The 18,706-nt window shown below is 37.6% G+C and overlaps 1 protein-coding gene and 1 non-coding gene across 2 annotated transcripts in view; one reads left to right on the plus strand and one right to left on the minus strand.

The window, feature by feature from the left end:
• The window catches only part of ZSWIM2 (zinc finger SWIM-type containing 2), a 127,926-nt gene that overhangs the window by 76,825 nt on the left and 32,395 nt on the right, over positions 1-18,706 (plus strand). The window lies entirely within an intron of this gene.
• LOC118154855 (U6 spliceosomal RNA) lies at positions 9,549-9,655 on the minus strand. Its single transcript, XR_004745107.1, has one exon. It is a non-coding gene; the product is annotated as a U6 spliceosomal RNA (small nuclear RNA).

Here is an 18,706-nt window from a genome sequence, read left to right on the forward strand (position 1 = left end):
TGTTATCCCTCCCCAACATCCCCATTCCCCCATTGTGCCTACCCTGGCCACCCTTACAGACCCCAGTATGTGATGCTCCCCTCCCTGTGTCCATGTGTTCTCATTGTTCAACACTTGCCTATGAGTGAGAACATGCGGTGTTTGATTTTCTGTTCTTGTGTCAATTTACTGAGAATGATGGTTTCCAGATTTATCCATGTACCTACAAAGGACACAAACTCATCACTTTTTATGGCTGCATAGTATTCCATGGTGTATATGTGCCACATTTTCCTTGTCCAGTTTATCATTGATGGGCATTTGGGTTGGTTCCACATCCTTGCTATTGTAAACAGTGCCACAATGAACACACACGTGCATGTATCTTTATAATAGAATGATTTATAATCCTTTGGACATATACCCTGTAATGGGATTGCTGGGTCAAATGGAATTTCTGTTTCTAGGTCCTTGAAGAATCATCACACTGTCTTCCACAATGGTTGAACTAATTTACACTCCAACTAACAGTGTAAAGTGTTCCTATTTCTCCACATCCTCTCCAGCATCTGTTGTCTCCAGATTTTTTAATGATTGCCATTGTAACTGGTGTGAAGTGGTATCTCAATGTGGTTTTGATTTGCATTTCTCTAATAACCAGTGATGATGAGCATTTTTTGATGTGTTTCTTGGCTTCATTGATGTCTTCTTTTGAAAAGTGTCTATTCATATATTTCACCCACTTTTGGATGGGTTTGTTTTTTTTTCTTGTAAATCTGTTTTAGTTCTTTGTAGATTCTGGATATTAGCCCTTTGTCAGATGAGTAGATTACAAAAATTTTTTCCCATTCTGTTGGTTGCCAGTTCATTCTACTGATTGTTTCTTTTGCTGTACAGAAGCTCTGGAGTTTGATTAGATCCCATTTGTCCATTTTGACTTTTGTTGCCAATGCTTTTGGTGTTTTAGTCATGAAGTCCTTGCCTGTGCCTATTTCCTGAATGGTTTTGCCTAGGTTTTCTTCCAGGGCTTTTATGGTGTTAGGTCTTATATTTAAGTCTTTAATCTATCTGGAGTCAGTTTTAGTGTAAGGTGTCAGGAAAGGGTCCAGTTTCAGCTTCCTGCTCTTGGTTAGCCAGTTTTCCAAACATCATTTATTACACAGGGAATCCTTTCCCCATTGCTTGTTTTTGTGAGGTTTGTCAAAGATCAGATGATTGTGGATTTGTGGTGTTGCCTCTGAGGCCTCCATTCTGTTCTATTGGTCTACATCTCTGTTTTGGTACCAGTACCATGCTGTTTTGATTACTATAGCCTTATAGTATAATTTGAAGTCAGGTAGCGTGATGCCTCCAGCTTTGTTCTTTTTGCTTAGAATTGACTTGGCTATGCAGCTCTCTTTTGGTTCCATATGAAGTTTAAGGTGGTTTTTTCCAGATCTGTGAAGAAGGTCATTGGTAGCTTGATGGGGATAACATTGAATCTGTAAATTACTTTGGGCAGTATGTCCATTTTCACAATATTGATTCGTCCTAACCATGAGCATGGAATGTTTCTCCATCTGTTTGTGTCCTCTCTTATTTCGTTGAGCAGTGGTTTGTAGTTATCCTTGAAGAGATCCTTTACATCATTTGTTGGTTTTATTCCTAGGTACTTTATTCTCTTTGTAGCAATTGTGAATGGGAGTTCACTCGTGATTTGGTTCTCTGTTAGTCTGTTATTGGTGTATAGGAATGCTTGTGATTTTTGCACATTGATTTTGTATCCTGAGACTTTGCTGAAGTTGCTTATCAGTTTAAGGAGATTTGGGGCTGAGATGATAGGGTCTTCTAAATATACAAACATGTCAACTGCAAGTAGAAACAATTTGACTTCCTCCTTTCTAATTGAAGACCCTCTTTTTTCTTCTTGCCCAATTGCTCTGGCTAGAACTTCCAATACAATATTGAATAGGAGTGGTGAGAGAGGGCATCCTTGTCTAGTGCCAGTTTTCAAAGGGAATGTTTCCAGTTTTGCCCATTCAGTATGATATTGACTATAGGTTTGTTATAAATAGCTTTTATTATTTTAAGATATATTCCTTCAATACCCAGTTTGTTGAGTATTTTTAGCAAAAAGGGCTGTTGAATTTTGTTGAAGGCCTTCTCTGCATCTATTGAGATAATGATGCATTTATTGTCTTTGGCTCTGTTTAGGTGGTGGATTACGTTTATAGACTTGCATGTGTTGAACCAGCCTTGTGTCCCCAGGATGAAGCCTACTTGATCATGATGGATAAACTTTTTGATATGCTGTTGCAGTCTGTTTGCCAGTATTTTATTGAATATTTTTGCATTTATGTTCAGCATGGCTATTGACCTGAAGTTTTCCTTTTTTGTTGAGTCTCTGCTGGGTTTTGGTATCAGAATGATGTTTGTCTCATAAAATGATTTGGAAAGGATTCCCTCTTTTTGGATTTTTTGGAATAGTTTCAGAAGGAATGGTACCAACTCCTCTTTGTACCTCTGGTAGAATTCGGCTGTGAACCCCTCTGGACCAGGATGGTTTTTGGTTGGTAGTGTATTAATTGCTGACCCAACTTCAGCCCTTGTTATTGGTCTATTCAAGGTTTCAATTTCTTCCAGATTTAGGCTTTGGAGGGTGTGTTTATGAATTTTTCCATTTCTTCTAGATTTACTGGTTTACATGCATAGAGTTCTTTGTAGTAATCTCTGACTGTAGTTTGTTTTTATGTGGAATTGGTGGTGATGTCCCCTTTGTCATTTTTTTGCATCTATTTTATACTTCCTTTTCTATTTTATTAATCTGGCTAGTGGTCTGTCTGTTTTGTTGATCTTTTCAAAAACCAAGGTCCTGGATTTATTGATTTTTTTAAGGGTTTTTTTTTAATGTCTCTTTCTCCTTCAGTTCTGTTCTAATCTTAGTTATTTCTTGTCTTCTTCTAGCTTTTGAGTTTTTTTTATCTTGTTCCTCTAGCTATTTCAATTTTGACAATAGGGTGTCAATTTTAGATCTTCCCTTGCTTCTCACGTGGGCATTTATTGCTATAAATTTCCCTCTAGACACTGCTTTAAATGCATCCCAGAGATTCTGGTATGCTGTGTGTTTGTTGATCTGTCTAATATTGACAGTGGAGTGTTATGGTCTCCCACTATTATTGTGTGGGAATCTAAGTCTCTTTGTAGGTTGTTAAGAACTTGTTTTATGTATTTGGGTGCTCCTGTATTGGGTGCATATATATTTAGGATCATTAGCTCTTCTTGTTGCATTGATCCCTTTACCATTATGTAATGCCTTTCTTTGTTTCTTTTGATCTTTATTGGTTTAAAGTCTATTTTATCAGAGACTAGGATTGCAACTCCTGCTTTTTTTTTACTCTCTGTTTGCTTGATAAATCTTCCTCCATTCCTTTATTTTTAGCCTATGTGTGTCCTTGCTCATGAGATGGATTTACTGGAGACAACACACTGATGGGTCTTGACTTTTTGTTCAATTTGCCAGTCTGTGTTTTTTTATTGGGGCATTTAGCCCATTTACATTTAGGGTTAATATTGTTATGTGTGAATTTGATCCTGCCATTTTGATGCTAGCTGGATGTTTTGCCCATTAGTTGACACATATTCTTCATTGTGTAGACGGTCTTTACCATTTGGTATGTTTTTGGAGTGGCTTGTATTTTTTGTTCCTTTCCTTGTTTAGTACTTCCTTCAGGAGCTCTTGTAAGGCAGGCCTGGTGGTGATGAAATCTCTCAGCAATTGCTTGTCCATAAAGGATTTTGTTTCTCCTTTATTTGTGAAGCTTAGTTTGGCAGTATATGAAATTCTAGGTTGAAAGTTCTTTTCTTTAAGGATGTTGAATATTGGCCCCCACTCTCTTCTGGCTTTTAGGGTTTCTGCTGAGAGATCCACTGTGAGTCCTATGGGCTTCCCTTTGTGGATAATCTGACCTTTCTCTCTGGCTGCCCTTAGCCTTTTTCCCTTCATTTCAACCTTGGTGAATCTGATCATTATTTGTCCTGGGGTTGCTCTTCTTGAGGAATATCTTTGTCGTGTTCTATGTATTTCCTGAATTTGAATGTTGCCCTGCCTTGCTGGGTTGGGGAAGTTTTCCTGGATAATATCTTGAAGAGTATTTTCCAACTTGATTACATTCTCCCCTTAACTTTCAGGTACATGGATCAAAAGTATTTTGGTCTTTTCACACAATCCCATATTTCTTGGAAGTTTGTTTCTTTTCACTCTTTTTTTTTCTCTAACCTTCTCTTCTTGCTTTATTTCATTGAGTTGATCTTCAGTCTCTGATATCCTATTTTCCATTTGATTGATTTTGCCATTGAAACTTGTGCATGTTTCACGAAGTCCTTGTTCTGTGTTTTACAGCTCTTGTCAGGTCGTTTATGTTCTTCTCTAAATTCGTTATTCTAGTTAGCATTTTGTCTATCATTTTTTCAAGGTTGTTAACTTTTTGCACTGGGTTGGAAGATGCTCCTTTAGCTTCAAGAAGTTTGTTATTACCCACCTTCTGAAGCCTGCTTCTGTCAATTTTGTCAAGCTCATTCTCCATCTAGTCTTTTTCCCTTGCTGGCAAAAAGCTGAGATCCCTTAAAGGAGAAGAGGTATTCTGGTTTTTGGAGTTTTCAACCTTTTTTGCATTGGTTTCTTCCCATTTTCATTGATTTATATTCCTTTGGTCTTGAGGTCAGTGACCTTTGGATGGTGTCTCTGAATAGTTTTATGTTGAAACTATTTCTTTTCATTTGTTAATTTTTCTTCTAATATGGCCCTCTGCTTCTGGTCTGCTGGAGTTTGCTGGAGGTCTACTCCAGACCCTGCTTGCCTGGGAATCACCAGTGGGAGACTGCAGAACAGCAAAGATTGCTGCCTGTTTCTTCCTCTGGTAGCTTCATCCCAGAGGGGTATCTGCCAGATGCCAGCCCTCCTGTATGAGGTATCTGTTGGCCCCTAGTGAGAGGTTTCTCCCAGTTAGGATACATGGGGGTTAGGGAGACACTTGAGGAAGCAGTCTGTTTCTTATCAGAGCTCAAATGCTGTGTTGGGAAATCTGCTGCTCTCTTCAGAGCTGCCAGGCAGGGACATTTAGATCTTCTGAAGCTGTACCCACTACTGCCTCTCTTTCCAGGTGATCTGTCCCAGGAAGGTGGGGGCTTTATAAGTCCCTGATGGTCTACTGCCTTTTTTCAGAGATGCTCTTCCTAGAGAGGACATCTAGTGACAAAGTGCCTGCAGTTTGTATTTCCCACCAGGATTGCTTATAGTGTGAGATGCCCCTCCCCACACCGAGCTCTAATGACCCAGGTTGAGCTCAGACTGCTGCACTGGCTGTGAGAATTTCAAGCCAGTGGATCTTATCTTGCTGGTCTCTGTGGTGGTAAAACCTACCGAGCCAGGCCACTTGCTCTGTGGCTTCAGCCCCCTTTTCAGAGGAGTGAGCAGTTCTCTCTCACTGGTGGTGTCCTAGGTGCCACAGGGGTATGAAAACAAACAAACAAACAAAAAACAAAACTTCTTTGGCTAGCTTGGTTTCTGCCCAAATGGCCACCCAGTTTTGTGCTGAAAACCCAGGGCCCTGGTAGTTGTGTAAGTACCAGAGGAAATCTCCTGGTCTACAGGTTGTGAAGACCATGGGTAAAGTGCAGTATCTGGGCTGGAGTGAAGGAAACAGTCCCTAATGGCTAGGAGAGGGAGTTCCCAGCCCCTTGTGCTTCCTGGGTGAGGCGATGCCCCATCCTGTTTCAGCTCACCCTCCTTGGGTTGCACCCACTGCCAACCAGTACCAGTGAGATGAACCAGGTACCGCAGTTGGAAATGTGGAAATCACCTGTCTTCTGCATCAGTCTCACTGAGAGCTGCACATTGCAGCTGTTCCTACTTGGCCATCTTGCCCAGGATCCCTGAGTTAATTTTTTTCTGATATAAAACAGCATCTAATTTTATTCTGCATGTTTCTATCCAGTAGTCCCAGCACCACTTATTGAATAAACGCTCCTTTCCCCACTGTTTATTCTTAGTGCCTTCATAAAAAATCAGTTGACTGTAAATACTTGGATTTATCTGTGCAGTCTTCATTTATTTGTGTTTGTCTGTGTTTTTGTGCTGGTACCATGCTCTATTGGTTACTATAGCATTGCAGTATATTTTAAAGTTAGGTAGTATGGTGGCTTCAGGTATGTTTTTGCTCAGAATTGCTTTGGCTTTTCATGGTCTTTTACATTTCTATTCAAATTTTAGAATGTTTTAAATTTTTGTAGAAAATGTTATTGGAATTTTGATAAGGATTATACTGAATCTGTAGATTTCTTTGGGTGATGTGGACATTATAACAATATTTTTCTAATTCCTGTACATGAGATATCTTTCAATTTGTGTCTTCTTTTTATTATTATCTTATATAGTTTTCAGTGAATGAATCTTTTACCTCCTTGGTTAAACTTAATTCTAAGCATTTTGTTTTCTTTATAGCTATTGCTATTTGGATTGTTTTCTTGATTTCTTTTTCAGATAATTCATTGTTAGAAAGACAACTGATTTTTGTACATTGATTTTGTATCCTGCAACTTTAATGAATTTACTTATTAGGTCTAAAAGTTCTTTAAAGCTTTAAAAAATTTTTAATATATAAGATTAGCACCTGTAGAGACAATTTACTTCCTTTGTGATTTTAATATATTTTTTCTATTGCTTAATTTCTCTAGCTAGGACTTCCAGTCCTACTTGAATAGAAGTTGTGAGAGTGAATACTGTTCAAGATCTTAGAGAAAACACTTTAAACTTTTCAAAATTGAGTATGACATAAGCTGTGGGCTTGTCACGTATGGCTTTTATGGTTTTGAGGTGCATTCTTTATGTAACTAATTTATTGGTAGTTTTTATTGTAAAAGAATGTTGAATTTTGTTACACAATTTTTCTTGATGTATTGATGATCATATGATTTTTATCCTATATTCTGTTGAAGTGGTATATCAATTTGTTGATTTGCATATATTGAACCATCTTCACATCCCATGAATAAGTCCCACTTTATCACAGTGAATAATCCCTTTAATGTGCTGTTAACTTGGGTTTGCTATTGTTTTGATGAGGATTTTTGCATCTGTGTTCATCAGGGTTATTGGATTGTAATTTTCTTGTAATGGTTTCTGGCTTTGGTGTCAGGGTATTGCTAACCTCATATAATTCACTTGGAAATTATTTCTTTTTCTTTGCTTTTAGGAAGACTTTCAGATGGATTGGTATTAGTTCTTCTTTAAATATTTCATAGAATTTAGCAGTGAAGTAATCAGGTTCTTGGCTTTTTTTGTGAGTGATTTTTAAAAATTATTAATTCAATCTTCTTGCATGTTATTGATCTGCTCAGATTTTCTACTTCATAATTCAGTCTTAGTATATTGTGTATATCTAGAAATTAATCCATTCCTTCTAAGTTATTCAATTTGTTGGTATATAATTGGTAATAGTCTTTTTATTAACCTTTTTATTTCTGTGGCTTTAGTTGTAATTGCTCCTTTTTCATTTCTGATTTTGAGTCTTCTGTTTTTTTCTTAGTGAAAGATATATCAACGTATCTTTAAAACAACAACAACAACAACAACTCTTAGGTTTATTAATATCTTCCATTGTTTTTCTAGTTTCTATTTTTCCTGGCCTGATCTTTATTATCTTTCTTTTTTTTTTTATTGCATTTTAGGTTTTGGGGTACATGTGAAGAACATGCAAGATTGTTGCATAGGTACACATATGGCTGTGTGCTTTGCTGCCTTCCTCCTCATCATCTATATCTGGCATTTCTCCCCATGCTATCTCTCCCCAACTCCCCACCCCCTGCTGTACCTCCCCTATTTCCCATGACAGACCCCAGTGTATGATGCTCCCCTCCCTGTGTCCATGTGTTCTCATTGTTCAACACCCACCTGTGAGTGAGAACATGCAGTGTTTGATTTTCTGTTCTTGTGTCAGTTTGCTGAGAATGATGGTTTCCAGGTTCATCCATGTTCCTACAAAGAACACGAACTCATCGTTTTTAATGGCTGCATAGTATTCCATGGTGTATATGTGCCACATTTTCCCTTTGCAGTCTATCATTGATGGGCATTTGGGTTGGTTCCAGGCCTTTGCTATTGTAAACATGCTGCAATGAACATTCGTGTGCATATGTCCTTATAGTAGAACAATTTATAATCCTTTGGATATATACCCAGTAATGGGATTGCTGGGTCAAATGGAATTTCTATTTCTGGTCCTAGAGGAATCGCCACACTGTATTCCACAATGGTTGAACTAATTGACACTCCTATCAACAGTGTAAAAGTGTTCCTATTTCTCCACATCCTCTCCAGCATCAGTTGTCTCCAGATTTTTTAATGATCACCATTCTAACTGGCGTGAGATGGTATCTCAATGTGATTTTGATTTGCATTTCTCTAATAACCAGTGATGATGAGCATTTTTTCATATGTTTGTTGGCCTCATGTTGTCTTCTATTGTAAAGTGTCTGTTCATATCCTTCACCCACTTTTGAATGAGCTTGTTTGTTTTTTTCTTGTAAATCTGTTTGAGTTCTTTGTAGATTCTGGATATCAGCTCTTTGTCAGATGGGTAAACTGCAAACATTTGTTCCCATTCTGTTGGTTGCTGACTCACTCTAATGACTGTTTCTTTTGCCGTGCAGAAGCTGTGGAGTTTGATTAGGTCCCATTTGTCTATTTTGGCTTTTGTTGCCAATGCTTTTGGTGTTTTGGTCATGAAGTCCTGGTCTATGCCTATGTCCTGAATGGTTTTGCCTAGATTTTCTTCTAGGGTTTTTATGGTGTTAGGCCTTACGTTTTAGTCTTTAATCTATCTGGAGTTAATTTTAGTGTAAGGTGTCAGGAAGGGGTCCAGTTTCTGCTTTCTGCACATGGCTAGCCTGTTTTCCAAACACCATTTATTAAACAGGGAATCCTTTCCCCTTTTTTTTGTCATGTTTGTCAAAGATCAGATGGTTGTAGATATGTTGTGTTGCCTCTGAGGCCTCTGTTCTGTTCCATTGGTCTATATCTCTGCTTTGGTACCAGTACCATGCTGTTTTGTTTACTATAGCCTTATAGTATAATTTGAAGTCAGGTAGCGTGATGCCTCCCGCTTTGTTCTTTTTGCTTAGAATTGACTTGGCTATGCAGCTCTCTTTTTTCTCTATGAAGTTTAAGGTGTTTTTTTTCCAGATCTGTGAAAAAGGTCATTGTTCGCTTGATGGGGATAGCATTGAATCTGTAAATTACTTTGGGCAGTATGTCCATTTTCACAATATTGATTCTTCCTAACCATGAGCATGGAATGTTTCTCCATCTGTTTGTGTCCTCTCTTATTTAGTTGAGCAGTGATTTGTAGTTCTCCTTGCAGACGTCCTTTATGTTCCTTGTTAGTTGTATTCCTAGGTATTTTATTCTCTTCGTAGCAATTTTGAATGTCAGTTCGTTCTTGATTTGGCTCTTTTTAAGTCTGTTATTGGTGTATAGGAATGCTTGTGATTTTTACACATTGATTTTGTATCCTGAGACTTTGCTGAAGTTGCTTAAAAATATGGAATGCTTCATGAATTTGCGTGTCATCCTTATGCAGGGACCATGCTAATCTTCTCTGTATCATTCCAATTTTAGTATATGTGCTGCCGAAGTGAGCACCATTATCTTTCTTATACAAACTTTTTCTTGGTTTGTTCTTCTTTTTTCAGACCCTTTTGGTGTAACGTTAGTTTGCTTATTTGGATTTTTTTCTTAGTAATGTGTGCATTTACTGCTTTTGCTTCATTCCACGAGTTTTCATCCATTTTGTTTCCATTTTCTTTTGTATTAATCTCTATTTTAATTTTTTTGGATCCATTAGTTGATCAGAAACCGATGGTTTAATTTCCATATTTTCATGAATTTTCCAGTCTTCTCATTGCTTTTTATTGTGGTCAGAAGAGAGATTTGAGATTATTTCAATCTTCTTAAATATGTTTTATTTTGTGATACAACATATGATCAGTTCTGGAGAATGTTTCATGTGTGTTTGAGAATAATATGTATTCTGCTGCTGTTAGATGGTATGCTCTCTCTATATGTTTGCTGGGAACCTTTGTTTTAGTACTCAAGTTTACTTTATCCTTATTGACTTTTGTTTCTTTTTGTATAGATAATATATCCATTATTGAAAGCAGAATATTAAAGTCTGCCACTCTTATATTGCTACGTATTTTTCCCTTGTGTTAATGTCTGCCTGTTATATTCAGATGATTTGATGTTAGGTGCCTATATATTTATAATTGTTATAATCTCTGATAAATTGATACCTTTATTGTATAATGACCACTTTTGTCTAATTTTACAGTTTTCGACTTAGTCTGTTTTTTCTAAGTATAGGCACCCCTGCTATCTTTGTTTACGATTTGCATAGAATATATTTTTCCATTCACTTACTTTCTATGTATCCTCAAGCCTAAAGTGAATCTTTTGTATGCGGAATATTATTGAATCATATTTTTTGACTTGTTAATTTTTTAAAACATTTCAATCAGTTTTTGGAGAACAGGTGGTGCTTGGCTACATGAATAAGTTATTTAGTGGTGATTTCTGAGAAATTTGGTGCGCCAAACATCCGAGCAGTGTACACTGTACCAATGTGTAGTTTTTTATCCCTCTCCTTGATCCCATCCTTTCCCCAGGTCACCAAAGTCCGTTGTACTATTTCTACACCTTTGCATCCTCGTAGTTTAGTTCGCAGTTATCATTGAGAACATAAACTGTTTGGTTTTCCATTCCTGAGTTACTTCACTTAGGATGATGGTCTCCAATTCCATCTAGGTTTCTGCAAATGCCATTATTTCATTCCTTTTTATGGCTGAACATACCACAGTATGGTTTGGCTGTGTCTCCACCCAAATCTTATCTCGAATTCCCACGTGTTGTGGGAGGGTCCTAGTGGGAGTCAATTGAATCATGGAGTAGGTCTTTCCCATGTTGTTCTTGTGATAGTGAATAAGTCTCATGAAATCTGATGGTTTAAAAAAAATGGTAGTTTCCCTGCACAAGCTCTCTCTTTCTTTGCCTGCCACCATCCATGTAAGACATGACTTGTTCCTCTTTGCCTTTAGCTATGATTGTGAGGCCTCCCCACCAATGTGGAACTGTAAGTCTATTATATGTCTTTCTTTTGTAAATTGTCCAGTTTCAGGTGTGTCCTTATCAGCAGCGTGAAAATGAACTCATACATATATACATGAAAATTTATCCACTCATTGATGAGCATTTAGGCTGCTTTCATATTTTTGAAATTGTGAATTGTGCTGCTATAAACATGCATGTGCAAGTATATTTTTCATATAATACCTTCTTTTCCTCTGGGTAGACATCCAGGAGTGGGGTTGCTGGATCAAATAGTAGTTTTACTTTTAGTTCTTTAAGGAATCTCCACACTGTTTTCCATAGTGAAATGATTATTCCCTCAGATATGTTTTCCAAACATTTAGATTTCTCTTCCTCAGGAACACAAATTTTTCTCAGGTTTGGTTTTTTTACATAATTTCAACTTCCTGAAGGTTTTGCTCATTTTAAATTTTTTTCTTTTTCTGTATTAAATTGGGTTAATTTAAAAGCCTTCTCTTCAAGCTCTGCTGTTCTTTTTTCTGCTTGTTCAATTCTATTGCTGAGCTGTTCCAGTGCATTTTACATTTCTCTAAGTATGCCCTTCATTTCCAAAAGTTTTGATTTTTTTTTTTTTTTGAGATGGAGTCCCACTCTGTTGACTAGGGTGGAGTGCTATGGCATGATCTCTGCTCACTGCAACCTCTGCCTCCTGGGTTCAAGGGCTTCTCCTGCCTCAGTCTCCTGGGTAGCTGGGATTACAGGTGCACACCACCATTCCAGAGTAGTTTTTGTAGTTTTAGTAGTGACGGGGTTTCACCATGTTGATCAGGCTGGTCACGAATGCCTGATCTTGTGATCCACCTACTTCAGCCTCCCAAAGTGCTGGGATTACAGGTGCGTGCCACCGCATGTGGCCTATTTTTTATTTATGCTGTTTGTCTAGATAGTTTTCTATTCATATCCTGTAATATTTTAAAAATTTCTTTGAGTTTGTATTCACCTTTTCCTGGTGCCTTCTTGAGTAGCTTAAAAACCAACCTTCTGAATGATTCTTCTGGCAATTCGGAGATTTCTTTTTGGTTTGGATCCATTTCTGGTGAGCTATTGAAATCTTTTGGGAGTGTTACATAACTTTGTTTTGTCATATTACTAGAATTCTTTGTTTGTTTGTTTCTTCCATTTGGTTAGACTATGTCAAAGGGAAGATGTGGTGCTCAAGAGCTGCTGTTTAGATTCTTTTGTCTCATGGTGATCCCCTAGGGATGGGGCTTTCTGAGGGCTGAACTATAGTGATTCTTGTTTCTCTTCTGAATTCAGCCACCCAGCAGAGCTACTGGGCTCTGGGCTGGTTCTGAGGAGTGTTTGCAAAAAGTTCTATGATGTGATCCATCTTAAGGCCTCTCAGCCATGGATACCAGCACCTGGTCCAGTGCATGTAGCAGGGGAGTTTAGTGTGGACTCTGTGAGGGTCCTTGGTTGTACTTTTGCTTAGTGTGCTGGTTTTGTGTTGGTTGGCCTCCAGCCAGGAGGTGGTGCTTTCAAGAGAGTATTAGCTGCAGTATCACAAGGAGTATACAAGATTGCCCTAGGGCTACCTTCTTAAGTATTTGGGTTTCTCAAGTGGTAGGTAGGGGCCACAGAGCTTCCAAGAGATTATGTCCTTTGTCTTCAGCTACAAGAGCAAGTAGAGAAAGACCATCTGGTGGGGGCAGGGTCTGGTGTGTCTGAGCTCATACTCTCCTTGGGCAGGGCATACTTTGGCTATTGTGGGGGATGGGGATGTGGTTCTCAGGCCAATGAAATTACATTCCTAGGGAGTTTATGGCTGCCTCTGCTGCATCATGCAGCTCGCTAGGGAAGTGGGGGAAAGCCAGCAGTGACAGGCCTCACCCAATTCCCACCCAGCTGAAAAGGCTGGTCTCACTCCCATGGTGTCCCCACAACCACAATGAGTTCATTTCCAAGCAGCCAGTAAGCAGGGCTAAGAATTGCCCCAGGATACAAGCCTTCCTGCTGAGAAAGCAAACAGGGCTTTTGGGTTTTTTGCCTCCCACAGTCTGCAGGCTCTATGCTCATACCTGTACTCCAGGTTATTCCCTCGCCTAGTTTCTGTCCAGGAAACTTCACCTTCAGTCGAAATTGTTACAAAGGTCAGCTGAAAGTTTCCTTCCTCCTGTTATCTTTCCCCAATTCCACTGGCAGCCCTCCCCAGGGACACCTATGAGATAAAGTCAGAAATGGTTTTCCTGGGGACTGAGAGTACTCACAGGGCTATGCCCGTGCTTCTTCTACTCCCATGTTTTGCTCAGCTCTCTAAATTTGTCTCAGTTCCAGGTAAGATCAAATCCTTCTCCTGTTATATGGACCTTCAGGTTTCCCAGTTATGGTGTGTTCAGGGGTGGATGTTTCCTCTTTTACACTTTGAACACTCACGGTTTTTTGGCTGTTGCACAGAGCCTGCAACAAAAATCTGCTTTCTCAAAAGGGTCTGTGGATTCTCTGGCTTTCTTGGTATGTTACTGCACTAGTTCTTGGAGCAAAAGTTCACAATGTGAGTCTCCACAAATTGCTCTCTCTGTCTGAGTGGGACCTGCAAATTAATCCTGCCTCCTATCTGCCATTTTTTTCCAACTGGGATCATATTTTTTAATCCATTTAACACTATGTCTTTTGATTGGAAAATATATTCATTTGCATGTAAAGTAATAGTTGATATATAAGAACTTTTGCCATTTTGTTTATTTACTATTTAATTATTCCTTTTTTCCTTTATACCATTCTTTTCTTCCTCCTTTGTTATTTGTTATTTTTGGAGTGCATGCTTTGATTCTTTTTTGTGCATCCACTAGAGGTTTATTTTTTTCTTTGTGCTCACCATGGGGCTTATATGAAACATCTTGTTCTAACATTCTATTTTGAACTGATAATTTAAGTACAATAGCATACTAAACCCACACTTCTACTTTTCTTATCACCACCTTTTTTATTTACATTTTACATTTTTCTATTTTGTCTATTTATCAACAAATTGTAGCTATATTTTTAATACTTTGGTCTTTTAACTTTTGTACTAGAGTTAAAAGTCATTTACGCACCATTATTACCCTATTAGAGTATACTGGATTTGACTAAATCCTGTGAATTTTGTACAGGTGGTCCACAACTTACATTGGTTTGTCTTATAATTTTTTGACTTTATAATGGGCTTATCAGGGTGTTAGCATATCATAAGTTGAGAAACATTTGTACTTTCATGTTTTCATGTTGCTATATAGCATCCTTTTGTTTCAACTCTAAGAACATCATTTCTTGTAAGGCAGGTCTACTGGTGATGACTTCTCTCAGGTGTTTTTTTTTTTTGTCAGGGAATGTCTCTCTGTCCTTCATATGTGAAGGACAGCTTTTCCAGGTATAGTATTATTTGTTGACAGTTTGTCTTTTTCTTTCTACACTTTGAATATGTTATCTCACTTCCTCCTGGCTTGTAACAGTTTTATTTAGAAGTCTGCTGATAGTCTTATGAAGGTTCTTTTGTATGTGATAAGGAACTTTTCTCTTGGTGCTGTCAAGGTTCTCTTTGTCTTTAATTTTTACAATTTGATCATAATGTGTCTCAGAATATTCCTTTTTGGTCTGATATAGTTTGGATATTTGTCCCTGCCTAAATCTCATGTCAAATTATAATTCTTAGTTGGGTGGGAGATGTTTGGATCATGGAGGCAAATCCCTTGTGGCTTGGTGCTGTCTTCATGATAGTAGGTTCTCACAAGGTCTGGTCACTTAAAAGTATGTGCACCTCCCCCCCATTCTGCCTCTCTCTCTCTCTCTTTCCCTCTTTCTCTCTCTCTCTCTCTCTCTCTACTAATTTTGACATGTGACATGCCTGTTCCCCTTTCACCTTCTGCCACAAATGAAAGTTCTTTGAGAAGCTTCACCAGAAGCTGAGCAGATGCCAGCACCATGCTTCCTGTAAAGTCTGCAGAACCATTGGCCAATTAAACCTCTTTTCTTTCTAAATTACACAGTCTTAAGTGTTTCTTTATAGCAATGTATGAACAGACTAATATAGGGTCAATCTTCTTTAGAGTTTTTTGAGCTTCATGAATCTGGATGTCTATAATCCTTTCAATATTTGGGAAGTATTCGGCTAGTATTGCTTTATATATACTTTCTGCACCTTTCTCTCTTCTCTTTCAAAAACTTCCAAAATTAATATATTTGTACATTTGATAGTATCCCATAAGTCCCTTATGCTTCCCTCATTCTTTTTCTTCCTATAATTGGGTAATTTCAACTTCTCTCTCTTAAAGTTTGCTCAGACAACAGCCTATCACTAGCTGCACAGATGGGTGTGGCTTCCTGTGGGTTTCTGGGAAGGTTTCCCCTGGGTCACCAGGTATTTCTCTGGACAAGCAGTGTTGGCCCTAGCCCACAGATGAGAGGGATTAAAACAGTTGAAGGCCTGCTTCAGGTTCCACAGCCAAGACTAAGGTTGACAGGCCTGCCTCCAGGAACTCAGATAAGCATGTCTCCCCATGCAGACCTCATCGGGCAGGACTGCTTGCAGTCTGCAGCTGACAGATCTGAAGACAAGTCTCATAGCCATTTCAGGGTCCACAGGAAGAAACAAAGTCAGCAGGCCTGTCACTCAGGCATAAATGGATGTGACTCTACCTGGGTTCCTTGGTGGGTGATTCTGGTAGCAGGATCAAGGCCAAACATACCTGCAACTGAGTCCTCAGGATAACAGGGTCATTTCCAGGTCTGGAAAGGGGACCATAGCCTGTGAGCCTTCTACATGGGAACACTTCTACCCTCTAGAATTGCCTTCCTAGGTCTTGAGCTCCAGTAGGCTTTCACAAACTCCTATCTGAATTCCAGAGCTCCCTGAAAGGCAATTTTGCCTTTGTTGCTTGAGGGGATATAAGCAGGGGATCTCCTATTTTACCATCTTACCGATGTCACTGCCTCCCTGTCTCAAAACACTTCCAGTTTTTCCATTGAACAAAATCCATTATCATTCATCTAATTCATAACTCCATTAATCAATATTTATTGAGTACATACTATAATAAAGGTACTGTTAAGAATTGGTGGAATTATAAAGCATGGTTTCTTTCCATAGGATCTTATGATCTAAGGAGACAAACATAAACCAGATATCAAGATATCAACATAATTATTTAGTAAATGCAATCAGGCAGTACTTTCTTTAGAAGTGAAATGAGCTCATCTTGAGACAGATGACATTTTTGAAATATCCTGATTCAGATTAGTTTCTTACTAAGGCTAATTTTAATAGTATAAAATCTTGCCTTGACTTTAAAAAAAAAAAAAGGCAGGAAATACAGGTCCTTTCAAGAAGAGTAAGTACAATTCTCTTATCCCTAATTTATTACAGCTTGCTCTTATATCTCATTATGAAAAAAGAAAATAATAGAACGGTAGCAAGCATTACTTTTTGAGATACCAGAGTTTCAGAAAGCAGGTATGTGCTAAGGATTGTTAGCATAAAATTCCCTTTCAAGGTTCTGTTCTTGTCATTTTATTTACACATTAAGGGAAAAAAACCTATTCAGAGAAATAATTGTTGCCTTCCTTTTTTTTTTCCCCAGCTCCATCACTTCACTTATATTCCTCTCTAAGTTGTCCCTTCCTTATATAAGTATAAGCATTCCCTAGAAATAATTGGGTAAACTCCTTAATTATAAATCTCATCTACTTATCATTAAATCCTCTTCAATGGTCAAAATTCACATCAGTAGTATTTTGTTAAATAAATCCATGGAATAATGGCAAGCAACTCTTTTAAAAATCAGAAATAAACACTAAATTTTTAAAACAATGAGAAAATATCTGCAAAAGCATGTTAATAATTATACCTTTTTATATTTTATGAACACAAATCTTTCAGAAGTTATCTAAATCAGAAATAAGGGTTTTGAAATCGTTTTTATAAAATGTTAGGTAGTGATAAATTTAAGCTGAATATTTTTTGAAGTATTTTTATATGAAAAACAAAATCTTTATTTTTGAACTGAAATATGGAAATGTGCACAATAAAAATTCTGAGATATTTACTCTACGTTGCTTAATAGCCACTATTACCCTTTTCAGTATAATATTTAGAAAATGTTTCCAACTAAGCTGTTCAAGTGTAATAGGTCCAGAAACCCTTGGGAATGTAATTATCTTATTTGTTTTGAATCAGACTGCCTGCAGTTAGTCTAGTGTTTTAATAAGGTCTACAAGGATTAGAACTAGTCAACATATGCATTATGAAACCCCTAGTCAACCTGAAGAACAGAAAAAAAAATCAACTCACGAGAAAAATGTGGTACTCTTGCAACACTGTGGAATATCATTCAGAACCATAGCAAGGGTAAGCTTGAAAACCAGGAAATATAAGTTTCAATTAAGAAAGGCTTTGTTACCTAGACACAAAAAATAGCTTATGCTTCTCAAGATGTGAACTTTCTTTTTAAAAAAATAATCTGTAGGTTTCCATCAACATGTGAACATTCCCAAAAGAAATAGGAAGCTCTTCATCTACTAAAGCTAACAAAGTACAGAAAATTGTTATTGCAATACTTTAACAAACATCACAGGTGGTTTTAAAATGTGATCTTTAAGCTTAGCTATTTTGGAAAGAAAATGGTTATTTTTTTCTAAAACATGTACCATTATATATTTGATGAAAATGCTTTTTCATAATTTGTCATTGAGTTTATTAGCTTTTCAGCATTTAATATGGCAAATTGTGATTGATTTCTAGACTACTTTTTTCTAGTCTGACTCTGAGGATATTATTTAAAAGAAAATCTTAATAGAAATCTACAGCCCCCAGATAAAAAGGCTCAAAATGAAAAGATAAAGACAAGTCAAAGAAAGAATATTTAGATGGAGCAAACAAATTCAAATTTAATAGGGCAGTTTTCTCATAAAAATTAGCCCTCCAGTTGATTTAGAGTGAGCTTACTGATATAAGTAAGCTGTCTCCCTGTGTATACATCTATCAAGAAATCCACCTATAAAAAGAGGTCCACAGGGTGATTTCATGGGGACCAGATAAAGAAGCACTGTGGTGTAGTTTAAATATTTTTCCAACATTTACTTCAAAGAAAGAATCCCGATTATCTGCCAGTTATGAAGTACCAATAGGTGAATCCTTTTTGATAAACTGATTAAAATGTCTCTTAATTCGATCCAACTACTTTTCTTATAACTCTTACATCTCAGTCTTCTCATATTAGTTTCTCTTTTGAGATGAGAATGTGATGATCAGTTCTTGAACATCATCTGTTTGGCAGCTGTTTCTGATTTATGAATAGTTTTGTTACAAACCAGTATCATGTTAGTTCCCCTATGGCTCCTCCAGGGGCTGTTTCATTCCTGATAAGACTAAGACTCTCCTAGATGGAGACCAGGCTCCCTAACAAGGGTAGCTATAGCTTGGCTGGCACATGCAGGGATCAAAGTGATAGTATTTATCATAAAGCCAGTGTTGGGAATTAAAATCTCTACTATACTTGTGAGAGAATTCAGAGTCCAATTCCCATTAGAACTGGCCAAAGCTATTTCTAGTACCATACCAATTTATAAACGTTA

The sequence above is a fragment of the Callithrix jacchus genome, chromosome 6, assembly GCF_049354715.1.
Source record: "Callithrix jacchus isolate 240 chromosome 6, calJac240_pri, whole genome shotgun sequence".
NCBI lineage: Eukaryota > Metazoa > Chordata > Mammalia > Primates > Cebidae > Callithrix > Callithrix jacchus.